This window comes from Prionailurus bengalensis, chromosome D4 (genome assembly GCF_016509475.1).
Source record: "Prionailurus bengalensis isolate Pbe53 chromosome D4, Fcat_Pben_1.1_paternal_pri, whole genome shotgun sequence".
Lineage (NCBI taxonomy): Eukaryota > Metazoa > Chordata > Mammalia > Carnivora > Felidae > Prionailurus > Prionailurus bengalensis.
Window position 1 is genome coordinate 28,716,429 of NC_057359.1, and position 21,394 is coordinate 28,737,822.

General features: G+C 40.0%; 1 long non-coding RNA gene across 2 annotated transcripts in view; it reads left to right on the forward strand.

Annotated features, from left to right (window-relative positions):
* The window catches only part of LOC122475278, a 33,830-nt gene extending 19,275 nt beyond the window's left edge, over positions 1-14,555 (forward strand). The window contains exon 4 of one of the 2 annotated variants that reach the window (XR_006295135.1): positions 14,050-14,555. This is a non-coding gene — a long non-coding RNA (uncharacterized LOC122475278). Of the gene's footprint in view, positions 1-4,004; positions 4,162-14,049 lie in introns of those variants that run through there. The other variant, XR_006295134.1, reaches the window with a different exon arrangement.
* Positions 14,556-21,394: the final 6,839 nt, after the last annotated feature.

Here is a 21,394-nt window from a genome sequence, read left to right on the forward strand (position 1 = left end):
GAAGGTGGAGGAGAGGAAGGGCAGGCGGGAATCATATTTTCAAACATCAATCCAGGGGAATTTAAGGCATATTCCCCAGAAGAGAGCAACTGCTAGGAACCCTCGGGTGCCACTGAAGATGAGTAAAACACAGACCAGCATGAACAGAGTCCTGGGTGGTGGAGAGCAATGCAGAGCCACAGTAAAGGGTTTAGATTTTATCCCATTTGCAAAAGAAGACATTGGAGCATTACAACTGGGAAATGATAGGATCTGACTCACACTTCAAAAATTATTATCTCAGAGCAATTAAAATAACATGATACTAAAGGGTTGATCTTATCCACTTGTAGAAGAAAGGCAAATTGTAAGCTTTTAGGGTCATGCAGGGTAACTTCCCTTCATATCTCCGCTGTCTGCCGAGTTTTATCTAAAGCAAGTGTGAGTTGGTAATTCTAACATTTTACCAAGGAATTCAAAAAATATTGGCTTGGCAAAGACCTTAAGAGAACATGTGGTCCAACCTGCAGACTTCCAGGTAGGTCCAGACATAAATCATCTCAGAGAGATAAATACCCAAATCACATGCCAATGCTGATCCTGAGAACCAGCTTCCCGTCTTCTCTGGTCTGACAAGGACACTCATCACCACTGATTAGAGGTTTGAAAATGTTCTCCTTGTTCTAAAGAAATTAAACAACAAGAAAAACAGGAAACTAAAAAAACGTGGGATACCTTTAGATGCTCAGAATCTGGTTTCTTCATATCCCCCCTCAGACCACTGCAATCTACCGTTTGACTTTTTCCGTTGAATGCATTGATTCAATTCACATCCAGTCCTCAAATGTTGGTGGAGCACCCAGTAACTGCATGGTCCTCGGAGGACACAGGATGGTCACTGACACCTAAGACAGGTCCTAAAAAAGGCAAATTCGACCTCTTAAAAATCACATGAAAAGTGATATTTATAAGCATGGACACATGATCTCTGTATGTTAGTATGTGAAAATAGTAATGCAAATGTAAACAATATTGTAAATTTTAAAAAAGAGGGAAAGACTGGAATAATTTTCTTTTTAATATTTATTTGTTTTTGAGAGAGAGAGAGCACGAGCTGGGGAGGGGCAGAGAGAGGGGGACAGAGGATCCCAAGTGGGCTCCGTCACTGACAGCAGTGAGCCTGATGCGGGGCTCGAACTCTCAAGCCACGAGATCATATCCTGAGCCGAAGACGGCCGTTCAACCGACTGAGCCACCCAGGTGCCCCTAGAATAATTTTCAAGTTACAAGCTTAAAAGAAAAACAGTAATAAAATGTGTGACTGTATGCGCAGCATTCTTCAGCTTGTGTTTTAAAAGTTGTATATAAGTGATTGGAAAATCATATCACAGGACTTCTTGTTTAAATCACTTGCTATTATAAGAAAAGGCAACATAATAAAGAGCAAAACAAAACAAAAAATAAAATAAGGCTGCTTGTGGTATGACAGGAGGCAAAAAGAAACACTGGAAAAAATCTGCCAAGATCCACATCATCCTGATGTTCTCCGTTGTTTTCAGATACCCTCCCAGCAGTTTTGCTGTCTCGGGCACATATCGACACACGCCGGTAATGGGAGCATATTAGAGCAGCAGTACTCTGAGGAATCCGTCCGGCTTTTAAATGTGGTTCCATTATGGCATTACACGGCGCCTCCGAGTCCCATGGCCACGTACAGAGGATAAGAGACGTGACCCAAGGAACTCGGGCAAAATGACAAAGGAGACCAGTCAGGCTCTGTGGCAGCAGATAACATTTTCTTCTTCCAACAAACCACAGAGCCTTTTAAAAAACAAATAGAATAATGATGTGGGCGAGAAGTACCCCTCCCTGGGATCAGCAGATGGAGAGGAAGAAAGTAGAAAACAGGTGAATTGCCAAAGAAAAGGCAGGAAAGTGAAAAACATTAAAATTTCAGAGTTAATTATATACCACTGCTCAAGAAATGAGAGATAAGAAGCCAGAAAAATACTAATTTAGTGAAGGTTGAACAAACAATTCTTCTCCCAGAGGCAAAGAAAGGAAGGAGCAAGCATTTCTAAACTCTGGCGATTATACAGATGGCAGAAAGAATAAAGACGAAATTTCATTGACGACGCAAGCCCACATAATAAGGGAGAGTATTAGGAAGACAACAGCAGTCTGAAGTGTTTACAGTGTTGAGTGCAGCAACAGCTCAGCAAGCACGTAGAACGCATTATCTGAGTTGTGAAAAATTACCCTCAGAAATCATGGAAATTAATCCAGAAGTTAAACATTTATTAAAAACAAGATTAGAGATTACAGGAGAAAGGTCGAGTCTGAAGGGTCAACGAGAGCTGCATCAGCTGGTTTCTGCACCGCCCGCCAAGTGGGTTGTGTTTGGGAGCGCAAGGTCCAGATGGAAGTGGAGCTTCTGGGGGCCCCATCCTCTCGGGGGGCCACCAGTCTGTGCACGGGGAAATCGCCATTGGTGTCAGCCGTTCTTGCAAAAAGCGGATGATGCAACGAGGACCCCTGACCCCTGATCCCTCCGTGACGTTCGTAACCTGGGAAGGGAAGTCAGCCTCTGTGTGTGATTAACTGCGTGGCTTGAGTACTGGACAACATTCAAAATTGAACCCAGCCCCTTCCAGCACTTGGCTGCCAAGGTGTTGACTCCAATGCCCAGGTGAATGAAGCACTTTGCTGTGGGTGGCAGAGTTTTTCCTCCCATCCTTTTTTGTCAAAAGCGTCAAGCAAACAGGAAAGATCATTTGAATAGACAAGGGAGAGTCTGTCTGATGTATTTCTTAGCACAGCACTGGAAACGAGGGATGTTGCAGGAATGTGCACAGAGCCATTCTGTGGGTGCAGGTGAAGAAGAGGTTTTCTTGATGACTAATGAGTTTGTACCATACACCCCTCTGCGTGTGAGTTCTTTCGACGCCAAGAGTGAGATTCACCTAGTGTCAGGTCCTCTTGAAACTCTGCAAAAATGTGAATGGCCCAGAATCCTCAGGTAGTCAAGAGAGAAACAAAAAGGAAAATTTCCTGTCCTTCTACTTTGGTCTAATTTATTTTCTTGTGGGTATGCATTACTGGCTCCTTCCCCCTAGAACTCCATGAACTTGGACATATATAAAAAATTTTACATGACCCAAATTTTCATCAGGAAAAGAAATAAGATTCAAAAGAAAAAAAAAATCCATCCCCTTAACACCCTTTAGTTACATTAGAATTTGCAGCCCACAGCCTGAACTTCTCAAAACTCCGTGAAACCCTATTCTCTCCAGCAGGTGCTATTTTGGGAGACAAAGTTGGAATGGTTATGAACTTGGGGGTCAAAAATGTCTAGGTTTTCAAATGCTAGATTTGTCAGTTACCAGTTGTGTGACCATGAAGGTGTTCAATCTCAGTGTCATCAGTTGTAAAATGGGAACAATAACATCTACCCTATGGAAACATCCAATGCATGAGATAAAAGGCGTTTTAGCACAGTGACTGGAGCATAGGAAGATGTCAGTAAATGGCAGTCATTGTTGCTCTTACTATTATCATTATTATTAAAATAAGCTAGAATTTTGGAATAAATTTTTTCTCTAAATGATTAACTTCAAACCATTACATGGACTTTAATACAAACCACTTTCTGGGCCAAATGTGCCATATGAATAAATGCATGCTATACTGTGACATAGCAAGAAAGTACTCAGCATTAGAAATATCTCATGGTGCACCTGGGTGGCTCAGTCAGTTGACCATCCCACCGGCTCAGGTCATGATCTTGCAGTATGTGAGTTCGAGCCCCACGTCAGGCTCTGTGCTGACAGCTCAGAGCCTGGAGCCTGCTTCGGATTCTGTGTCTCCCTCTCCCTCTGCCCTGCCCCTGCCTGTGCTCTCTTTCTCTCAGAAATAAACATTTAAAAAAATTAGAAATATCTCATACAAATATTAAGAAGAAAAAAATTAAATGTTCTATCCTCCAGTAACTCTTCTTGAGTCAGGTGTGTTTGTTCTTTTGCCAGGCACCCTAATTTCAAACTGAATGAAACCTCTGGTATTTCTCCTGATGCCTAAAGTTTTGAGATGTGACAATGTTTGTATTCCAGTATCCTACAGTTCCAGGATGTTTAGGTGATGACGTAATATAAATTCTAAAATAAGAATACATTGTGAAAAATGTGTTTCAAATAATGTGCATTCATATTCAGAGAGAAAAGGAGAAAAATGGGTCTTCACAGAGCTCCTCCTGACCATGATTAATTGTGAATATATGGCTCACACTTAGGAGAGTGAAATGTATCAGCAGCAGAAAATAGAAGTGCCCTGGGCACTTGAAGCACAAAAGGATTTAATGTTATGTGAGTTATGTGTTTACCAAATTATCAGAAAGGTAGGAGGAATCGCCTTCCAGGAGCTGTTTCTTGCCTCACCATCGTCAGAAAGGTTGGGAATCGAGAAGCTGCCTTCTGGGGTATCTTTGATGCGGGTCAGGGATCAGAAAGCCTCGTGGTCTCAACTGTTTCCCCAGAACCACACCTCTTGTCCTCCATCTGCACTGGCAAGGGTGAGTGTCCTTCGCCTCTTGATTCCCACGTGGCTGTGCTGTAGCGTCTCACCTCCATCCCCAGGTTTGCCAACGGAAAGAGTAGAAATGTGCTCTGTGATAACTTCCACTTTCAGACATCCTGGGAGCACATCTACTCCAAGTAACCCCAACTGTATCCAGAACCCAACTATAGGAGTGTCTGGAGAGGAGCTTTCTTACTTCTGAAGGAGGTGCAGGTGAAGGTGTGAAGGAAGGTTTGCTAGAAGGGGTTGGAAATGATGATGAGTAGTATAACCACCCTCGCATCCCATGTGGTGTGGAACGGGACTGGGTCTGGAAACTGAAGAGCCACACATGACCCCCGACTCTGCCCTTGCCAATAGCTGTGTGGTTGCGGTGCAAGCTTTTGGTTCCCTCACAGGTAAAACAAGGAGGTTGGGCTACACCCTTTCTAAGAACCCTGTCAGTTCTTGAAGCAAAAATGCACTTCTATAAAAAGCATGAGGAGAAACCATCTCCTCTCACCATCCTCCTGCCCTTACTTCCCAAATGTAGCATTGTTTTTGTCTTCGTGGTTCTTGTCTTTTCTTGGAAGCTGATAGTGGCAGCTGGAACTCAGCTGTTCTCTGCTTAGAAGATTCCTCTAGAAGTCCTCCAACAGATCCCACCTTGGAACTTTACAATATGATGGAGTTGGGTGTAGGTAGAAGTAGGAATAGAGCAAGAAAAAGAAAGTTGGCAGGGCCGAAGTTCTCTGATCTCACACCTGAATTTCCAAGAGTCCCTAGATAGCCTCTGCCATCAGCCAATATTCTTTGAGCCACTTTCGTGAACAGAACTGAGCTGAAGACCTGTTTCAGGGCCCATAGGTTTGGCATTGGGCCTCCACACAGCCTAAGACAAATCTTTCTTCTTAAGAAACTCTCAGAGCACTGCTTCTCAGACTTCCATGTGTATTCAGAGCCTTGGGATCTTGTGAAAATGCAGATCCTGAGCCAGTGTGTGTGAGGAGGGGCCTGAGATTACACATGTCTGACAAATTCAGGTTCCACGACCACTGCTTGGTAGACCGTGCTTTGAGTGGCAAGATTTAGGTTTGCACGCACCACACTCCCACCAGCCTCACCCCACGTGGGCTGATTTAAATGCAAATATCTGGGATAGACTGTCATAAATTGAGGATTCTGTAAAGAACCCTGAAGATAAGGAGCTGAGGGATTTTTTTCCCCAGTAAATATTAAGTACCGATCCTGATGTAATAGGCACCACACAATGTGTTGCTCAGAGACACATAGACAAATAGGTCTGGTCTAACAGTTGCTCCCCTTCCTATATCATAACTTTTTCCTTGCCCACCCTTTCTTCTGAATCTAGCTCTCTGGGTTTGGGCCTCAGTTTCCTCATCTATAAAATGGGATAGAAATATCTACCTATAGAACTGGTCAGAAGAATAAGTAAGATACTACATGCCAAGAGCACTTGGTATATTACTAGGAGCTTTGAAATGTTACTTGTTTCCTCATCATTATGGGTGTCATTGCCTAATCCTGCTTCACCCTGGCACCTCTCTTCCCTCAGGTGTAAAGAAAGATACTACTCACAGTTGTTTGTCTCATCTTCATAGCATGGAAAATCTGCCATTCACTCTCAAAGGATAAGGGGGAATATTGATCGAATGGTATGAAACAGAGTTGTAAAAGCTTGAAAAAAATATCTTAAGTTTGTTTATTTATTTATTATGAGAGAGAGAGAGTGAGCAAGCAAGCAGGGGAGGGGCAGAGAAAGAGGGAGAGAGAGAGTTCCAAGCAGACTCTGCACTGTCAGCACAGAGCCTGGTGTGGAGCTCAAGCCCACAAACTGTGAGATCATGAGCTGAGCCAAAACCAAGAGTCTGATGCTTAACCAACTGAGTCACCCAGGAAGGAGCCCCCAAAAGCTTGAAAATTTTTATTCTAAAGTGTTACCCTGTGAATTTATAGAACTGCTTGGGTTAGTAAGTAAGGGTAAGAAAAACAGAAAAAAGAAAATGACAAAAAAGAAGAAATTGAGCAAATGATCAAAATATAGGCATAAATTAAGAATGAGGATGTTCATGGCAGCTTTGTATCTAATGAAAAAGAAATTAGAAACAACCTAAATGCCCAGCATTCCAGATACGGGTGTGTAAAACACTGCATATCTGTACACAGAATATTGCATAGCCTTTAATGTTTACTTTAGATTTTTAGAGGCATGAAAAAGGCTTTTGACATGATGTTTGGAGTAAGAAGAAAATCAAGCTACAAATTTGTATATGCCAAATGAAAACATACAGAGAAAAAAGGGAAGAAGGAAACATGCTATAGTGTAAATCGTGGTTGCATCTGAGCGGCTGTGGTTTTGTTTGTCTCCTTGTACTTCTCATACTTCTGAAACCCTCAGTAAAGTAACCACAGTGTATTATGAGCACAAGTGGTGGAGCCAGATTGCGGCTGTACTGGTGTTTTACCCTCTTTGCCACCTACCAGCTGGGCTAGTCACTGCACACAGTTCTCTCCATGTCTCTATTTCCTCATCAGTAAACTGGGGATAGTAATAACATTTAACTGTTGGAATCCTGTCAGGATGAAATGAGTGAACATGTATGAAGTACTTAGAGCAGTGGCTTACACAAAATAAGTGCTTTGCAAGTATTAGCTCTCATTATGTTCATTGTTATTCATATCATCAAAAGAAAATCAGCAAAAACTGAAAGAAAGATCAAGAATTAGAGAAAGATCTATAAATATTAGCATGAGATCTGTTTTAAGTCGACATTTTATTTTGAACTAATTTTAGATTAATAGAAAAGTTGCAAAGAGTTCAGAAAGACCCCATGTATCTCTCACCCAATTTCCTTGATTGCTAACGTTTTACATTAGTATAGTATAGGCATCAAAACTGTGGCATTATCATTGGTACATTACTATTAACTGAAACCCAGCTTTTGTTTGAAATTCACCTATTTTTCCATTTATGTACTTTTTCTGTTCTGGAAGGGTAAAGTTTCTGAATTCTGACTAATGTGGTTGGGTTGGTTTTAATTGTGAAGCATACATAAAATCTTATAAAACAAAAATGCAGTGTTTAAAAGAAACAAGAAATAGAACACCACTAGTACCTTTGAACCTCACTTGGTATCCTTTCTCCATCACATTTTCCCTCCACCTTTCCACCCCAGAGATAATTATCACCCTGAATTTTGTGGCAATGATATCCTTGCTTTCCTTTATAATGTTACCATCCAGCTGTGAATATCCCAATAAAATATTTTTGCTTCTTTTTGAACTTTATATACGTGAAATCATACTGTATATACTCTTTCATTCAACATTATTTTGTGGTTGGGTTTTGTGTGTGTCTATGGCTCATTCAGTTTCATTGCTATGTGATACTCAACTAATGTGTTTTTTGTTATTTCCTTCTGCTCCCTACCCTTCCCTGATCAAATAGACCTTCTGCTTTCATGCCCTAAGGATGGCAATAAAACAACAGAAAATCAGATTAAAATGCTTTTTAAAAAATTATTACTTCAAAAGCCCAGATCTTCAAAGATTTAAAGCTTAAACAATAGATTTACTATAGGATTTCTCTGCCTCCACCTTATAGACATTTTAGTCCAGATAATTCTTTGTTGTGGGAGTTGTCCTGTGCATTGTAAAATGTTTAGCAACATCCCTGGTTTCTATCTACTAGATGTTTGTAGTACCTACTTCATCCCCAGTTGTGACAACAAAAAAATATCTTCAGACATTGCCAACATCCCTGAGACACAACTGAGAACCACCAGTTTCGAAGACTAAGGAAAGAGCCCATGTAAACTGCTTGAATCACATGAAAATTCTCTAGATGGGAAATTAAGAGAGTGAGAAAGGAATACAGGAGCATGGAATGAGATGCCTGTGAGATGGGCTCCATAGTCAGTCCCACCCCATGACCAGATCCTGGGATACAGGGTCAAATGACCAAAGCTCCATGTTTATTGGGGACTCCAAAGGAATTCATATTCACCATATCCAGGAAGAGCCCAGGGTACATGTTCTCCTGTTGCCCATCAGGGCGAGAGAGCAATGTTATGTTTAAGCAGACAGATCTAAGACAGTCTCAACAGAGTTTCCTGCAACCAGAGAAACTTGGGAGCTACTGAATGTTTTGTGAGTACCCAAGGGCTATAACAAGGTAGCACAGAGAGCTAGAAATCTGAGAAGGCCAACAGCTTGGGCCAGGAAGGACAAAGCAGTGCTCTCCACGCATCAAGGGCTGAACACTCAATAGAAACAGGAATGAAGTTGGCACCAAGGACCAGCCACTGCTCTCCTCTATTGATAACTTAATTCCGTATAAGCTTCCTAAGAAATTAGGCACAAGTCCAGAAAATGCACAGCAGATCCAAATTGATAATTATGATTCCATGGCTTGGCAAAATAGAAGCTTAAGAGGAAATTATTGTTTAAAAATAAAGTAAATCCAGGCTAATTAGACAAGAAAAAGAAATAAAAGACATCTATACTGGTAAAGAAGAAGTAAAACCATCTGTAATCACAGATCACATGATTTTATATATAGAAAATCCTAAGGAACACACACACACACACACGACCTATTAGGACTAATAAACAAGTATATCAAGTTTGCAGGATATAGGTTCAATATACAAAAATCAATTGTATTTCTAAACGCTAGTAGTGAACAATCCAAAAAATAAGGTAAGAAAATTTATAATTTAACAATTAACAAAATTCACAATTCAATTTACAGCAGCATCAAAAAGAGTAATTATTTAGGAATAAACTTAACAAAAGAAGTATTGTAAGACTTGTATACTGAAAACTACTGTTAAAGGAACTAAAGACCTTAAATAAATAGAAAGACATTCTATGTTCATAGATCAGAAGACTTCATATTGGTAAAGTGGCTATTTTTTTCAAATTGTTATACAGATTCAACACAAACTATCAAAACCTCAGCTTCCCTTTTTGCATAAATTGAAAAGTTGATACTAAAATTTATGTAGAAATGCAAGAGATCCAAAATTACCTGAATAAGCCTGAAAAAGAACGAAGTAGAGGAACTCACACTTCTACTATAAGCTACAATTATCAAGACAATAGTATTGGCATAAGGATAGACATATTGTATAAATCAACATAATAGAATTGAAAGTCCAGAAATAAGCCATTCATTTATGGCCAACTGCTTTCCAACAAACGACAATATAATTCAATGAGGAAAGGACAATCTTTTCAACAAATGATGCTCAGACACCCAGATATCCATGAGCAAAAGAATGCAGTTGGACTCCTACCTCACACCACATATGAAAACTAATTCAAAATAGATCAAAGACCTACATGTAAGAGCTAAAACCATAAAACTCTTAGAAAATGTAAGTGTAAATCTTTGATTTTAAATTAGGCATTAGATATTACCCCAAAACACAAGTAATTTTTTAAAAAAATTATAAATTCAACTTCATCAAAATTTTAGTACTTTTTTTCTATAAAAGTCATAATTTAAAAAGTAAAAAGAATGCATAGGATGGGAGAAAATAATTGTATATCATACATTTGATAAGGGACTTGTATAAAAAGTATACAAAGAACTCTTACAACTCAACAGTAAAAGAGCAAATAACCCTCCCACTAAATAGACAAAGGGTTTGAAAGACCTTTCACCAAAGAAGACATACAAATGGCCAATAAGCACAAGAAAAGATGGTCAACATCATTAGTCACTAGGGAAATGGCAACTTAAAACCACAATGAGATAACACTTTACACAAATCAGGATAATTATAATAAAATAGTAACTGTTACCAAGGTTGTGGAAACAACAGTGGTAATGACAGTTACTCAAAAAGTTAAACAGGGTTACCATATGACCCAATAATTCCTCTCCTAGGTATATACCCAAAAGAGATGAAAACATATAGCCACTTAAAAACTTTTACACAAATGTTCATTGCAGCATTATTTTATTTATTTATTCTTAATAGTCTTTTTTTTAATGATTCATTTATTTTGAGAGAGCAAGAGAGAGAGAGAGAGTTGGGAGAGGGGCAGAGAGAGGAGAGAAAAAGAATCCTAAACTGACAGCACAGAGCCAAACACGGGGCTCAATCCCACGAACTGTGAGGTCATGACCTGAGCTGAAACCAAGAGTCTGACACCCAAGAGCCACCCAGGCATCCCACACCATTATTTTAAATAGCCAAAGACTCCACTGATTGATGGATGGATAAACAAATGTATCTATGTAATGGAATATTATTCAGCAATAAAAAGGAATGAAGTACTTATTTATGCAACAATATGGAAAACACTTGAAAACACTGTGCTAAGTGAAAGGAGCCAGTCACAAAAAGTCACGTATTATATGATTCCATTTAAATGAAATGCCCAGAATAGGCAAATCCATAGAGACAGAAAGTGATTAATAGTTGCCAGGTGCTCGATGAAATGGAGTGACCCTTAAGGACTATGAGATTTCTCTTTGCGGGGAGGAAAATGTTCAGGAATTAAATAGTGGTAATGGTTGTACAACTTTGTAAATATGTAAAAACCTCTGAATTATACACTTTAAGAGAGTGAATTCTATTGTATATAAATCATATTTCAATTATTCTTCCAAAAAATGTTTCTCAGATTAAGCATTAATACTAAATAAACCACAAAAGCAAAAAATTAATTGACTAATTAAATATGTCCTATTTCTTGCAGACCTGAGTTTGTAGCCTGAATACTATACTGGCCACAACTATCTGAGAAATCTCCTATTTTAATTTTTTGTCTTTTTTTCTTAGAGAGTGAGCATGAATTGGGGAGAGGGGCAGAGGGACAGGGAGAGAGAAAGAGAGAGAGAATCTTAAGCAGACTCCATGCTCAGTGTGGAACCCAGTGCAGGGCTTGATCCCACGACCCTGGGGATCATGACCTGAGCCGAAATCAGGAGTTGGACACTTGACCAACTGCGCCACCCAGGTGCCCCTCCCCTATTTTAATTTTGAAATTTTCTCTCTCAGTGGTCTTAGCTGCCCTGTGCATCCTCAGGGTTCGTGTGTCCGCCACAGTCTCCCCACACATCTTCATCTCTGGGGCCCCCTGAGACTGTGCCAAAAGCACCTTGGAGATGCCACATGATGAGCTTTGTGGATTGTGGTATTTTATATAAATATAAACTCTCTATTTGTGACCCTCTTTGTGACAAAAGAGCAACCCTACCCTTACTCATCTCTTTGCCAAGATTCTAAAACCTGTATTTCCATCCCTGACCTTGGAGTCTTCAACTGTCCACAGGGGCATTCACAATTAGCTATTCTACCATCACTCCCTCTATCCAGGTGGATACTTCATATTTCATAAAACCAAGTGGTGAGGAGAGCCTCTCTTCTCTCTTTCTGTCTGTCACTAGTAACAGCCTGTATTTCCACTTTGATGCAAGTTTAGTGTGTACTCTCATACAACCTCCTTGCACTCACAACAAGATCTTTGTGAGGTTGCTCTTACTGCTCTTTCCATTTTACACACGAGGAAACTGAGACTTCAAAGAGGTGAAGGATGTGGCAAATCCAGGACAACCAACCCAGGTCTCAAATGTCCACACCTATGAGGAAACATTCTGTCCTCCATTTCTTCTAGCCCTCCACAGCCATTCAGCAAGGTGTAGCCTGTGTGAGCCAAGGACTGAGTGGACAGAAAAATTTAGCACTGGTTCATCCTTCATAACATTTCACCAGGTGGCCCTCTCCATCCCTACTTCCACTGCTAGATGGTTCTCAGGCTCCATCATTGTCTGGAGGGCCTGTTAAAACACAGATTGCTGGGCCCCATCCCCAGAGTTTCTGATTCAGTAGGTCTGGAGTACAGCCTGAGAGTTGGCATTTCTAACCCCATGGATGGCGCTGCATTTCCCTGCTCTGGTCCATCCTGCACACCACCATCCTATTGACTTGCCATCTTGTCTTTCTTCCCAACTAGACTGTGAGCCTGAGGAATGAGGCTCATTCCTCTTTGTCTCTTTTCTGCCTCACCCATTACCCTGCACAGGCCTGGCATGTAAGGCTCCTCCTAGTCTCACCTGAGCCCTCATCCTGAATTCAAAATCCTGCCTGTGGATAATTCCTTGACCCTGGAAAGTCACTCAGCCTTTTCAAAGACAGTGTCTACCTCTGTAAAAATGAGATGATAAGAATGCCTATATGTGGGGTTATTGAAAGATTTAATGAGAATAATGTTGAAGGGCTTAGCACAACCAAATGGACTGTAGGTGCTCAATAAACACTATTATTTCCCATTCTGCCCCTTGACCATGGCATGCACATTACCCCTCTATGCCTTTACTCATAACTCTCTTCTAGCCTAGAATATTAGCTCTCTTCAGCCCCTTTTCTCCACCTAGGCTCTTTCCATCCTTTCAAATTCTGCCTCCACCCTATGCCTCCATTGATTTGTCCAACATGTGGGGTTCTCTCTTGTAAATTTGGAGCCCTTAGCTATCTTTATCCCTCACTAGTCCAGACTCTCAGACTGCCTTATACCATCCTTTTCACAATTGTACTGGTTAATTGTCACATATTTGCAACTAAATTGTAGGAAGCTCATGCAATGCTTGCATATTAATGTCCATAGCCCCAACCCCAAATCTCAAGGAGTATTTGTGGAATGAAAAGTTCTGTTCTTAATGGACTCGACAGAGAATTAAGGCATCCAGTTGTATGCCATGTAAAGAAGTAACAAGCAACATGAGAATACCAATTTTTAAATGTTTTGGCTTCAAGGTTTAATTCAGCTGTTAGCACTGGATCTGTTTTCATTGTGGCTTGGAATATTTTTTTTCTTAAACGTGAGTTTCTTGGCTGAAATGCAGTGTGTTGCCGCTCTGTAGTGAAACTTGCAACCATTCAATATAAGTGAATGTTGAGGGGAAAAGTCAAGAGCCTGCTCTGGGAACTTTGATGCTCTTATCTCCCAAATTTAAAAGAACAACCCTGCCCCAGTGAGACAACAGATGGAGATGTGAACTTTTGCTCTAGGTCTACATGATATTTTTTTTAAAGGTAGAAACAAGGTGGAGTAAATATTTCCAGCATTCTCTGAATTCCTGAAGCAATGTTGAAATAGACATTTTCCTGAGGAGCTGTTAGAAGCTATTGTGTTTGACTACTACAGAGTTGAGTCTTTTCCATCCAAAGTTATTTAATTCTTGCTTATTATTATTCTGCAGAAATATTTTTGGATCCCATCCTATCCCACCACTTTCATGAATATAGTCATAACAGCTGCACATCACTGTTGGACCAGGATCCAAGTCTGTCACCACATCCAAGTGTCTGCCCTGTTTCCTTGTGACCTACTGATCACAGGTTCCTCATCATTTCATAGATGATTAGGAGCTCTCTGGTCAATGGCTGAGCACTTAGGAGTTCGCATCATCTCTTCCCTTAGCAACCATTTATTTGAATACTAAGGTTTTTAATTCATTATCCTGTTTCATCCTCAAAACAGCTCATGAGCATGTTGTATAATTGTGTTCATCTGACCAAAGAACAGAAATGAGACTCAGAAACCACCAAAGAGCTAGACGGCACAACCCGGAAGTAATGGGCATATGGACGTCTAGGGATGACCACTGAGATGCAAGAGACAAGATGGAGTTGGGAAGTGGGTAGGTTCTACCTCTGCCATGGAGTTGTAACCCTTCCAGAAAATCCCCCTTGGACAGTGGATGTGCCTGCCTGCTGTACAGTCTGCTGGTTCTCTTCGTGGGTCATTGTGATGCCATCACGTCTTTTCTTTCCTTATAGCTCCCTTTTCTCTACCCCTGCTGCCCTAGGTCTGCACCTCCCAAATGACATATCAGCACTTTCATCCTTGCCTCAGGCTTCACTTTCTTGAGGACCCGGGTTAAGACAATTATGTTCTACTCCCAATTTAAAAAGTTAGGTTATTGTTTTAAAATGGTTCAGTTAGGGGCGCCTGGGTGACTCAGTCGGTTAAGCGTCCGACTTCAGCTCAGGTCACGAGCTCGCGGTCCCTGAGTTCGAGCCCCGCGTCGGGCACTGGGCTGATGGCTCAAAGCCTGGAGCCTGCTTCCGATTCGGTGTCTCCCTCTCTCTCTGCCCCTGCCCCGTTCATGCTCTGTCTCTCTCTGTCTCAAAAATAAATAAACGTTAAAAAAAATTTTTTTTAAAGTCCCATTTGGGGGAGACTTAAAAAAAATAATAAAAATAAAAAAATAAAAAATAAAATAAAATGGTTCAGTGAAGCCTGGATAGAAAATGGAACACAGTATCATAAACTACAGTTCAGAAAAGCATCTCAAATAGAAGCAGTGGGTAGGACTCCCTTATGAATATGGAATATGAATCTGCGTAGATCAGACAAGTGATTACTTCACATAAAAGTAAAAGTCAAGTTGAACACGTATTGTCTTCTTTGAGGCTTTGTCAAACTTTTGCTTTATGTTCACATAAAACATTCTGGGCTCTCTAGTAGAACAACTGAGTTTTTCTAGAATGAGTACAAGACAATGCTTTCCAGTATGCAATTTTGTTGCTAAGGCCTAAGAAGAGACAAAAACCATAGAGACATCATTTGAACTCCCACTCCTTTTTAGTAAAAACAAGTAGTTTGCTTCTCTGCCAAGATTATTATGAAACCAGCCCCAAATTTACAAATGTTATGCCAGGAGAAAAAGCAGAAAAATTTATTCATAAATTTCCTATATAAAACATCTCTATGGACATCACATAAAATTCAATGGCATAAAATGTGGAAAAGCCATTACTATCGTATGTGTATGAGCAGATATTTTACTTTATAGCTGGATAAAAATGCTCATGTCCAAAGTATGAGTCAACTTTTGGCCTACATACAAGCCAAGTTAGACTGGACTACATGGAGCAACAAATAAACCCTGAAACCACGCCTTTATAAAGTCTGATGCAGCTGGGTGATCCCCTCTTGTATTGTAGCTGGGCCATGTAGAACGAGGGTCTTCCAAGATCATTGCAGCATGGAAAGAGTTGGCAAAGGCACACCAGCTCTTAAATACACTGGCCTGGAAATGACACCATGGGAAATGCTGGGAGGAAACAATGTGGGGACATCATAACACTGTCCTTGCCATAGTATTTGTATGAGGGAGAAAAATTAATGACTTTATCACTGCTGATTACCAATAAGAATCCATGCTATGGGGAAATGATGTGTGTGTGTGTGTGTGTGTGTGTGTGTGTGTGTGTGATTAAATAACCTGAGCAATGTCATGTGACCTGGAAGAGCAGTCATGTGATCAGTACTGATGGGGTGTGAGTCTTATGTCCACAAGAGGGGCCATTACTAGGTAAAGAGAAGAGAAATGGATAAATTCCTAGAAACACATTACCTCCCAAAACTGAAGCAGAAAGAGATAGAACATTTTGATAGACTGATTACCAGCAATGAAATTAGATCAGAAATGAAAAAACTCCCAACAAACAAAAGTCCAGGACCAGATGGCTTCACAGGTGCATTTTACCAAACATTTGAAGAAGAATTAATACCTCTTCTTCTCAAACTATTCCAAAAACATAGAAAAGAAAAGTTCCAAATTCATTTTATGAGGCCAGTGTGAACCTGACAACAAAACCAGATAAAGACACTACAAAAAAAAAAAAAAAACAAAACTGTAGGCCAATATCTCTAATGAACATAGAAGCAAAAATGCTCAACAAAATATTAGCAAACAATACATTCCAACAATACATTAGAAAAATCATACACCACAATCAAGTGGGATTTATTCCCAGGATGCAAGGGTGATTCAATATTTGCAACACAACCAATGTAATCCATCACATCAATAAAAGAAAGGATAAAAACCATATGATCATTTCAGTAGATGCAGAAAAAGTTTTTGACCAATGTGAGACCTGAAGGCATAAAAATCCTTGAAGAGAGCACAAGCAGTAATTTCTCTGACATCAGCCATAACAACATTTTTCTAAATATGTCTCCTGAGGCAAAGGAAATAAAAGCAAAAATAAACTATTGGGACTGATCAAAATAAAAAGCTTCCACACAGCAAAGGAAACAATCAACAAAACTAAAAGGCAACTTATGGAATTGGAGAAGATATTTGCAAATGACATCTGATAAAGGATTTCTATGCAAAATATATAAAGAACTTATATAACTCAAAAACCCCAAATAATCAAATTTAAAAATAGGCAGAAGGCATGGACATTTTTCCAAAGAAGACATACAAATGACCAACAGACACATGAAAAGATGTTCAATATCAGTCTTCTTCAGGGAAATGCAAATCAAAATGACAATGAGATATCACCTCACACTTGTCAGAATGGCTAAAATAAAATTAAAAAATCCACGAAACAGCAAGTGTTGGCATGGATATCGAGAAAAAGGAACCTTCATGCACTGCTGGTGGGGATGCAAACTGGTGCAGCCACTGTGGAATACAGTATGGAAGTTCCTCAAAAAATTAAAAATAGAACTACTCTACAATCCAGGAATTGCACTAGTGGGTATTTACCCCCGAAATACAAAAACACCCATTCAAAGGGATGCATATATCTGTACATTTATTGCAGCATTATTCACAATACCCAAGATACAGAAGCAGCCCAAGTGTTCATCAATAGATGAATGGATAAAGAAGATATGGTATACACACACACACACACACACACACACACACACAAATGGGAATATTATGTAGTCATAAAAAGGAATGAAATCTTGCCATTTGCAATGACATGGATGGAGATAAAGAGTATAATGCTAAATAAAATAAGTCAGAGAAAGACAAATACCATATAATCTCACTCATGTGTGGAATTTAAAAACTGACACAAATGAGCAAAGGATAAAAAGGGAGAGACAGACCAAGAAACAGGCTCTTAACTATAGAGAACAAACTGGTTACTAGAGGGGAAATGGGTGGGGAGATTAAAGAGTATCATGATGAAAAAAATAAAGAAAATAAAACAAAGAAAAGAGGCTACATATGAATGCCAATCCACACTCAGCGTTATCCCCAGAGAACAGCCAGTAGTCGATAGCATATTCCTGATCTTGAATCAGTATTTAAGAAAACGGAGAAAATTCCACCTGTAATCCAAATGCATGAACCTTTTTTTTCAGTACGTATGTTTCAATTATAGATGCAATTTCCACTGTGGCAAGAAACAAGCAGCAAATACGAGACATTGCTTTTCCAAAATGAATTATGACAGCTGTCAAAGTAAAGAAGGCTCACATGAGGTTTTGAAGTGAAGGATGATAATTTCAGCAAAGATCATTTCTGTGATTTCAGAAAGATTATTCAAGGGACATCTGGCAGCAAACTTTTCAGTATCTTGAAAGACCTGAATCAATCACTTCAGGCCCAAACTAGAAAAATTCTTAGCATTGAGAATAGGCTATCCAGACTTCATTAAGACAACCAAGCCGAATTGCAAACAACTTAGTCCCTGAGAGCTGGACTGTTCTCAACTCTAGGTGATTTCCTTCGCTTATCGGTGGAGTAGATTGATGGCATATTGTTGGGCATACTTAAAAATTCAAGCCCAAATGTTGTGACAGAACATGAAGAAATTATTTCTAGGAATATATGCAACCCAAGAATGGATTAGGTACCCAAGCATTCAGGACTACCTTCCAGGCTGAAACATTCCATCTTTCAGCTTCCTGTCAATATCACAACTGCAGGGTACTATGAGGTGTCCTAAGGAGAAATCTCCTCATAAAGAAACTCTGACAAAGTCACCACACATTTGCCATTCTCAATGACCTATGCCCTTGAGATAGGATGCTCTAGAAATACGGAATAAGAAAATAACAAATGGGGGGGGGGTGCTCATCTATGCACAAATCCATTTTCCTCCTAGCCAGATACATATTTTTGGTGAAATAGTATAAAAATATTATCCTTGTCACTAATATGAAATATATTATCTAAAATGTTAACTGCTTTTATTTAAAATCATGATGAATCTTTTAAGTTTTCCTGAAATTGCCTGAGTATGCATTGCATATCATTAAATGGCTCATAAATGAAAAGATGTTCCAGGAATATTCTTAGCTGCTCCTGTGAATAGCCTTTGAGGAGTCAGTAGAAGTGTAGGGCTTATCTTCTGGCTTCTGTTAACTTCTAGGCCCCAGGGGAGGCTGGGCCAAGAGGAAGTCATAGTCCCTGACTCCCTGGTGGTCTTTTTACCTGCTTCTGTTCCCTTTGTCTCCTGGTCCACAGGTCTGAGCAGGGATATCCAAACACTTAAGATCCAGATGGTGAAATTCCATCCAGATATGAGGAGACAGTCACTAAAGGCCTGGAGACAAATAGCAGCTACTGGCCAATGGAAAAGGTCTCTACTCCATGACCTTGAGCACTGGGAAAGCAGGAAGGTTTTGCTGATGTTGCAGGCTGTCTATTATCATGGTGTTTCTCAACTTTTTTTTTTTGCCTACATTTTTTGGTAAGAAATATAAATGTATATAATATATAACTATATATATAATGGAAACAGAAATTTCCTAAATCAATATTTTCCCCTCCCCTTTGAAATATGCTTATTTTCTCTCATTTTCTATTCTGCTCTATTCTATTTCATTTCTAAAATGTCGCTCAGATGGAAAACAAATCTGTGGTTTCCAGGGGTTATGAACAGTATGCCTGGCAGGAGGAGACAGTGACTATAAAAAGGTAATTTTGCCTTTCGTGGTGAGGGAGAGTTTTGTATCTTGATTATGGTGGCAGTGATCATACACGTATATATGTATGACAGAATTGCACACACACATAAAGGTGTGCTCGTAATAATGGGAAATCTGAGTAAGGCCACTAGTCTGTAGTAGGTAAATGTACTGGGCCAGTGTCAGTTTCCTGGTTTTGATAAGGTGCTATAGTCAGCTAAGATGTCTATTGGGTGAAGCTGGGCGATGGGTACACGGGACCCCTCTGAACTACTTTTGCAACTTCTTGTGCATGTCTATTTCAAAACAAAAATGTTTTGAATATTACTCAAGACCCATTAAATTACTCAAGGTCACAATCCGTAGTTTAAAAATGAAACCCTGGTTCACCAAGAGTGGATGTTGGATCAGCAGCAACTGTGCCTACATAAACTGATTTGTCTGAAGAGATACATCGACCTGTGCAGACCTGTATTTGAACTGGCTGGGACTCCACAACCTTAAGTCTCACTAGCCCCCGCCTCAACCCCTGCCAGTGGACGGGGAAGCTAGGGGTTGCACAGAGTAGACAGACTTTTATTTCATTTTCTTTGTGTGTCATCCTCTAAATGTCCCTACCCTATCCTTCCCCCATTTTTTTTTAAACACTTGATCCTGGGTCACCTGGGTTAAGAGTAGACTTTGGCTTAAGAGTCAGACTTTGGCTCAGGTCATGATCTGACAGTTCCTGGAACCCTGCGATAGGCTCTGTGCTGACAGCTCAGAGCCTGGAAACTTCTTCGGCTTCTGTGTCTCCCTCTCTCTCTGCCCCTGCCTCGCTCATACTCTTTCTTCCTCTCGCTCAGAAATAAAAAATAAAAAAGTTAAAAGACACTGATCCTCATTCCACCGCTCGGACATTAGAGCACTGTTTCTCAAAGCGCCTCGTTGGCCCCCTGCCTCACTTAAGGCTATGAATGCAGATTCCTGCTACTCACTGAAACTCACTTAATTAGATTCTTTGGAGGCGGTGTTCAGAAATATACACTTTTAAACAAGCTTGCCAGAGGTTTTTATGTGCACCACGTTGGCTTGAGAAGCTTGTTGAAACCCGATCCGTGAATATGCAGGACGTCAATTACAACACTGGAAGTGAATTTGAGTTAAAAAGTTCCTCTGTTGTGAAGATAGGATTTCCGAGGTTAGCTTTCGTTCCAACTTATATGATCTTTGAGCAATAAAGTTTCCAATGTTGACATAAGCCATGTTTCCTGCCTTTGATGACAAAAACATTACTTTGGTGACTCAGTTTCTCCAAATGTGAGGACAAAAATTCCAGTAATCTCCCTAATTCACAGCACTTCCGTAGATAATGACCGTTTGTTCTCAGATGGAAGTAATTTCATTAGCATAAGTGGATGCATATTTTATAAACACAGACGCATGTGTTTCATATTCTTCTCATATTTATTTACACATTCTGTAAACACATGTATACACAGAGCCACATGGACATTTTTAGAAGAGCACATGGAACATTTTGCACATGTAAATACCACAGTTGATGCCTCTGGGGCTTTTTTTCTCAGGTGGCAAATCGGTTACCACTCAGAGGCTCTCAGTTACTACTTTTCCCAAATAAAAATACACCCAGGTCAGCCTCTGGACTCTTCTCAATCTCCCTCCTCCTCTCGGAATGTCCTGGCCTCTAGAGCGTCTAATTTATTGGGGAACTGATGCATCCTAAAATGGTAATGATTTCTAGTAAGTCAATATCATGGTTTCCAGATAACATCTCTAAATGTACCCAGCCTTAAAGAAGAGAAGTTAGATTGACGAGGTGCCTACTTTCCGCCAAGAAGATTTTATAGCTCCCTCCTATGAACACCAAAGGTCTTGGACATACTTGGAGTCAAGTTAAAGTGAACCTTGTCCTGGAAATTCAGGCCCACACAGAGCTCAGTGGTGGAACGCGTGGAATGGCAAAGGTGGCAAAGGTACTCTTAGATGTTAAGATATTTTCTTTCGGGGCACCTGCCTGGCTCAGTTGGAAGAGCATGCAACTCTTGATCTCTGGGTTGTAATTTCCAGCCCCTCGTTGGGTGTAGAGATTACTTAAAATGAATACATTTTTAAAATAATAAAATAAAATGAATAAATAAATTTTGGAGCG